This window comes from Microtus ochrogaster, linkage group LG4 (genome assembly GCF_000317375.1).
Source record: "Microtus ochrogaster isolate Prairie Vole_2 linkage group LG4, MicOch1.0, whole genome shotgun sequence".
In the NCBI taxonomy this organism is placed as follows: Eukaryota; Metazoa; Chordata; class Mammalia; order Rodentia; family Cricetidae; genus Microtus; species Microtus ochrogaster.
Window position 1 is genome coordinate 3382932 of NC_022030.1, and position 6501 is coordinate 3389432.

Below are 6501 nucleotides of genomic sequence, written 5' to 3' on the forward strand. Positions count from 1 at the left end.
AAAGAAAGAAAGAAAGAAAGAAAGAAAGAAAGAAAGAAAGAAAGAAGAAACCAAGGCATCACTGAGAACAAATAACTTGTTTATTTATGATAAGCTGAAAATAAATTTGGGAGCTCACATTTTAGCAAACACTAGATGAAATCCTTTTGCTTTCTGTATAACAACTTAGAACAGGTAGACCAATTCAGCTACTCAGCCAAAACCTGCCAACTTCCTGTGAGGCCCACAGGTAGTTTTTTATCCTCACCCCTTTAACGAAGAAGCGTCAGTGGATAGAGGGAATACCACCGAGCTGCACACTTCCTTTTTGTGCTGCTCAGCTAACAAATGATAGCATTTAAAAGGCAACAAGAGTTGGCTCTTCTGATAAAATACAAAATAAGAGGACGATGGCTATCTTTGCTGTAAAGAAAACACTCATACAAGTACATAGCAGTCGATAAATGATTTAAAAGGTTATGACTTTTGCAGTGAGCTAATTAATGCTAGGTTTATAAAATGTTTGCGCTCTATAACCATTCCCCGGTACCTAGCTTGAGCTGTAAGGCACTCAATTATGTTTTGCTGGAAACCCATTTGCAAGTCCTAGTGCCTTTGACAAAATAATTATATAACTCATCTCGTGCACCTGCGCAGCTTGTCGAGCAGCTACTATTGACACTGACTACAAAAATGAATTAAGGTAAATGGAAGTCACCCAAGCCACCCTCCAAGTGCCCAGAAGTTATATGTGGCCAGTGGCCAGAGGCTTGGACAGCTTGCATATCCATTTCTATCACCACATTAAGTTCTACTGGACAGTGTCCAAACTCAACATCTTAGCAATTATCTTTCTAATGAAGAAAACAGAAACAGTATAAGGTGAAAGCGGAGAAGGGAGATCAAAGTGCAACGCCCACAATGAGAGCGGTCTAAAACTGTGTCTGAAGAACAGAAAAGAAATAAGCAGAGAAACTTTTGATACAGACTGTTGAGTGTAAAATACTGCCCGGCAGTGACTTCTAGACATACTGTTGAATCTTTAAGGCTGCCACTGAGCAGAAACCAGTTTAAAGTTTAGCCTGCTCAAAAGAAATGGTCACTTTCACTTTCTTAATCGTGAACACTAGCCTAACATCCTGGACTTCCTTCTCCTTTGGCCCCCAGGGTTTTCCTTTAGGTGCGTGGTGTGAAATGGAAACTGTGGACAGGTTCTGTTCTCTAGGACTTGGCTGCCAAACAGGTCAGGAATCAATGTTGTGCACCCACTTCCTGAGAACACATCCTCAGCCTCAGAGCAAATATTAGCATTCCTAAAACTCTGCATTTCAGGCATATTGCTGCCTTGGCTTCTCTGGCTGCCATTTTCCTGTCTCTAGAAGGCCCTTGCCGTGGTCCTCACGTGATGGCTCCTTTTCTCAGTAAGCTGTTATCACATGCTAGAGATGCCAGATCTGAAACGAGAAGTCACTTCTATTGCTCTCTGTCAATGTAACTTCTGCATCAAGCCACTAATAGTCCTTAAAAGACCAAAGATTCACACTACTTCTTTTCAATCTCTAAGACCAGCAAGAGAGGAATCGATCATAGGGGATAATCAATGGGCATGAGGGTTCTCAATCTCCTGGAAGGGTATTTTTGTTCCACAAACTACCAAAGTGCACTTCAGCACAGCTCCTTCATCAATTAAACTATTATGCTACACTATTTAGCTTAGTGCACCAAAGATTTCCCTCCCCCATGGTTTTACACATTAATAGTTCAAGTTACAGTGAACCACAGCGAAATTCACACAGATGTAACTGTAGGTGTTTGATCTAATGGCAATAGTAGACATCGCAATAGTATTTTGTAGTGCTGAGGACTGAACCAGGGCCCTGTGCATACTAAACAAGCCAGTGGGCTACATATAGCTCAATGTAATTATTAATCATTTCCAACCAGCAGCGCTTGGATGAAGCTGAAATCATAATCAAAATTAGAAATGACTGTTAACCGGGAGCAATGTAAGTAGCAAACTAGCTGGAGGAAAACGGCACAGATGAGTTAATACGGTGTCACATTAACTTCCCCAGACACTGGGAAACTACCGTCGAATTCTTAACTAGCCACAAGCCTGGGGCTAACTCCAGAGGCTTTCACATCACAAGACACAATTTAACAGTCTTATCAGTCTCTGGGCAGTGCCGTTCAAAGTACACCTAAAAGAAATGCCCACCTCCGACAGGACCACACCATGTTTCATGGTTAATCCCCCCCCCTTTTTTTTCTTGATTGTGGACCCCTTGAAAATGATAATTATTGCCAGAATACAAGATCTGAAGTGACCAGAAAAAATAAGATCTGTCTATAAAATCCAAACATATTTTTAAAAGGAAAAGGAAAAATTAGTATTTGACTAGATAGCTCCTATCTCTACCCTTTTATGAAAGGGGGGTGGCTTTTAACCTAGAAAACACAGATGTGAATTCTTAAAATACTTTTGTTAAGGGACTTGGGGTAAATCAAAAGACACGGACAAGGTAGGTAAAAGAAAGTTAGTTTGTATAAATCAAGGCCAACAGCAGAGCAAACTCAGGGGGCCGCAGAAAGAACCTGTGGCCAGGTGACCAGGGCCCATTGCTTTTGCTTTTCTGTTCTGGAAAGGGAAGTTGGCAGAGAATGCGGAATAGGGCAGTCGCCTGCCCAGAGCTGGAGATGGGGTCGGGCCCCCAAGGCTGACAGGCTGCTCGTGTCCCCTGCCGGGGGCCAGGCAGACGCGTCGCGTCCCCAAGTCCGTGGCGGGGCGTGGGAGCACGAGAGGCACCGGCCAGGCGTCCCAGGGGAGCCCGTCTCTGCGCACCCAAAACCAGCCACCGCGATCTGCGCTTCTAGGGTGCCCCTCCCGAGCCCTCCGGCTCTGCAGCCTCCTCTTACCGTAACCTCATAGGCTTCCTTCTCCTCCACCGCCAGCCGCTGTCACCCGGGGGCCCAGAGCCCTCCGCGGCTAGTCTCAGCTGATGGGCGGCGGCGCGAGGACGCCCATTGCGCATGCTCGGGGGCGCAGCCCAGGGAAGGAGGAGGCGGGGCTCGCTTCTCTTCCATTGGCCAAAACAGCTAAAGCTTGAAGCGACAGGCAAAATTGCTAGGGAGCCCTGCTCGGAAGCCTGACACAAGGATGGTGAATGCGTACGTGCAAGAGAAGAGGAAAGGATAAGGAGAGCTGTCTTCTTCTTTTTTTTTTTTCATTTTTTTTATTTAAAAAATTTGCTTTTCATTTTATATACCAACCCCAGTTTCTCTTCCCTCCCCTACTCTTCCTCCCCCGCCCCCATTTCCCCCTTCCTATGTCCTATCCATTCCTCAGAGGGGGAAAGGCCTTCTTTGGAGAGTCAACAAGGTCTGGGATACCAACTTAAAGCAGGCCTAAGTTGTCGTCCCCCAACCCTCATCAAGGTTGAGCAAGGTATCCCACCATAGGGAATGGGTTCCAAAAACCCAGTTCATGCACCTGGGATAGATCCTGGTGTGACTACCAGCCCCCCCCCCCCCACACACACACCTCAAGGTAAAGCCACATAACTGTCACCCACATTCAAAAAGTCTAGTTGAGGCCCATGCAGGTCCTCCATCTGTCAGTCCATAGTCCATGGACTCCCACTAGTTTGGCTGGGCTGTCTCTGTGTTTTTCCCTGACTTCTTCATCCAGTGGTGCCTTCTCTGCTGGACTCAGGCCCCATCAGCTCCGGTGGGTCCTGTTTCCTAACGGTCAACTTTGCAGTCGGCTCTATTTACAACCCCACCTTAAAATGTCACTGCAAAAACATGTCAAGGCAATCCTAGTCGAGCACGAAAGAACAAATGAAGAGCACCTCTAGGTGCCCACTTGGGAAAGATATTTTCTTAGTTCATGATCGTCCACCCATCCTTGAAATACAGGATGCATTTTTCCCAGGCTTTAAGAACCCAGAATGTTCCAACAATGGGAAGCATCAGTTGCTCGGGCGAAAGAGATTCTTTGCCAAATTAATTAGAATCTATATTGCCTTAGCCTTTGCCTATATTTCAGACGGCGTTATTTTCTGAGAAGAGCATGAAAACATGTGATTCCAAAAGCACCAAAGAATTTAAGTGTGGGTTGTGGGGGAAGTGGATATCCAGAGACTTGTGAGATTACAGATTACACAGAGCAAATTGTACATTGGTTGGTTTCACACATGTAAGCATACATAAATGATTTAGGTCAGACTGAAGCACTTCCTCTTCCAACTAGGATCCACACAGTGGAGTGAACACACTGGACAAAGGACATACACCCATTAAAAACAATAGGATTCTGCTGGAGCCAATGTGAACTTTTGAGTTCTGCTTCATTTTGTTGGGTACTGGAGATCAAACCAAGGGCCCTGCATGTGGGAAACAGGTGCCTTAACTGTGTTCTGTCTTTCCAGCCTTTTGTTTTGTTGCCCAAACTTTGATCTCTATAGCAGAGTCAGGCCTTGTACCTGCAATCCTCCTGCCTTGTCCTTCTGAGTAGATAGAACTACAGACGTGTTTCACTCAACCAGATTATTTGAGGTCTTGTTTTGAGGTGCTAGAGATCAAACCCAAGGCCTCACATTCTGGGAAGATGATCCACCGCTGAGCTATACCCGTGTTTCCCTCTTCAAACTTTTAGAAATATTAGCCCAATATAATGGTATTTTATGTTTTTCAAGCTAGTGCTGAAATTCCACTTTCTGTTTGAAGCCTCTCTGTTTTTCAAAATAGTTATAATTTTAAAAATCATTCTTTAACAAGGCAACAACCTCTGCACACAGAGTCCCTTTCATACAGCCTGGCCCTTTGTCTCATTACACAGATTAAGGAACCTGAGACTCCAAACACCTCCAAGTCACAGAGATAATTCGGAACAGCACAGGCTGAGTCCCAATCCAGACTCTAAGAGTCCTTCCTACCGCCTCACGTCTTCAACAGATATCTGCAGGGGGTCTGCCCTGCACAAACTATAGAAGATGTCATTTTCCTATGAGGTAGTGGTGTCCTTTACACAACATGACAAGCTGTTCTGTGATAAAGACTTGTACGGAGCACAGTGCATCCCAAAGATGGGTGGCCTTACTATGGAGTCAGTAATGATCCTTGAAGTGAAAACAGAAACAGAATTTTTTTAATTTATTTATTTATTAAAGATTTCTGTCTCTTCCCCACCACCGCCTCCCATTTCCCTCCCCCTCCCCCAATTAAGTCCCCCCCCTCCTCAGCCCGAAGAGCAATCAGGGTTCCCTGACCTGTGGGAAGTCCAAGAAACCCCCACCTCCATCCAGGTCTAGTAAGTTGAGCATCCAAACTGCCTAGGCTCCCACAAAGCCAGTACATGCAGTAGGATCAGAAACCCATTGCCATTGTTCTTGAGTTCTCAGTAGTCCTCATTGTCCGCTATGTTCAGAGAGTCCGGTTTTATCCCAGGCTTTTTCAGACCCAGGCCAGCTGGCCTTGGTGAGTTCCCAATAGAACATGCCCATTGTCTCAGTGTGTGGGTGTACCCCTTGCGGTCCTGAGTTCCTTGCTCGTGCTCTTTCTCCTTCTGCTCCTGATTTGGACCTTGAGATTTATGTCCGGTGCTCCAATGTGGGTCTCTGTCTCTGTCTCCTTTCATCGCCTGATGAAGGTTAATATTCAGGAGGATGCCTATATGTTTTTCTTTGGGTTCTCCTTATTTAGCTTCTCTAGGATCACTAATTATAGGCTCAATGTCCTTTGTTTATGGCTAGAAACCAAATATGAGTGAGTACATCCCATGCTCCTCTTTTTGGGTCTGGCTTACCTCACTCAGGTTAGTGTTTTCTATTTCCATCCATTTGTATGCAAAATTCAAGAAGCCCTTGTTTTTTGGTGCTGAGTAGTACTCTAATATGTATGTATTCCATACTTTCTTCATCCATTCTTCCACTGAAGGGCATCTAGGTTGTTTCCAGGTTCTGGCTATTACAAACAATGCTGCTATGAACATCGTAGAGCATATACTTTTGTTGTATGATAAGGCCTCTCTTGGGTATATTCCCAAGAGTGGTATTGCTGGGTCCAGGGGTAAGTTGATCCCGAATTTTCTGAGAAACCGCCACGCTGCTTTCCAAAGTGGTTGCACAAGCAGAAACAGAATTTTTGAAAGTTATATAAAAGTTTCACTAGAAGGCATGATGGAGAACAGCGTTACGGAAAAAGAAGGTATGTGCAAACACGTATAATGTGCATAAATGCTTAGTTTATTTGAATAAAACATGGTGCATGGATTCAAAAGACAGCACACAAGAAACACAAGTGTTTGTGTTTGTGTGTGTGTGTGTGTGTGTGTTTTAACAAAAGCCTCTGTCCTATGTTAAGTAACTGGTGAGAGTTGAGCTTCTACATGATTCTAAGGCAAGGTGTAAGATGCTCTTAATTCCATGCCACAAAGGAAATGCCAGGAGAAGCTGAGAAAATGAAATGAAAATACGACAGAGAAGAAAAGCACTTAGGAGGTGTTTGTGATAATTATGTGCC

The 6501-nt window shown here is 44.7% G+C and overlaps 1 protein-coding gene across 1 annotated transcript in view; it reads right to left on the reverse strand.

The window, feature by feature from the left end:
- The window catches only part of Stx7 (syntaxin 7), a 40506-nt gene extending 37519 nt beyond the window's left edge, over window positions 1-2987 (reverse strand). The window contains exon 1 of the mRNA XM_005360917.1: window positions 2896-2987. The gene's annotated coding sequence lies outside the window, so the exon portion shown is untranslated. The remainder of the gene's footprint in view (window positions 1-2895) is intronic.
- Window positions 2988-6501: the final 3514 nt, after the last annotated feature.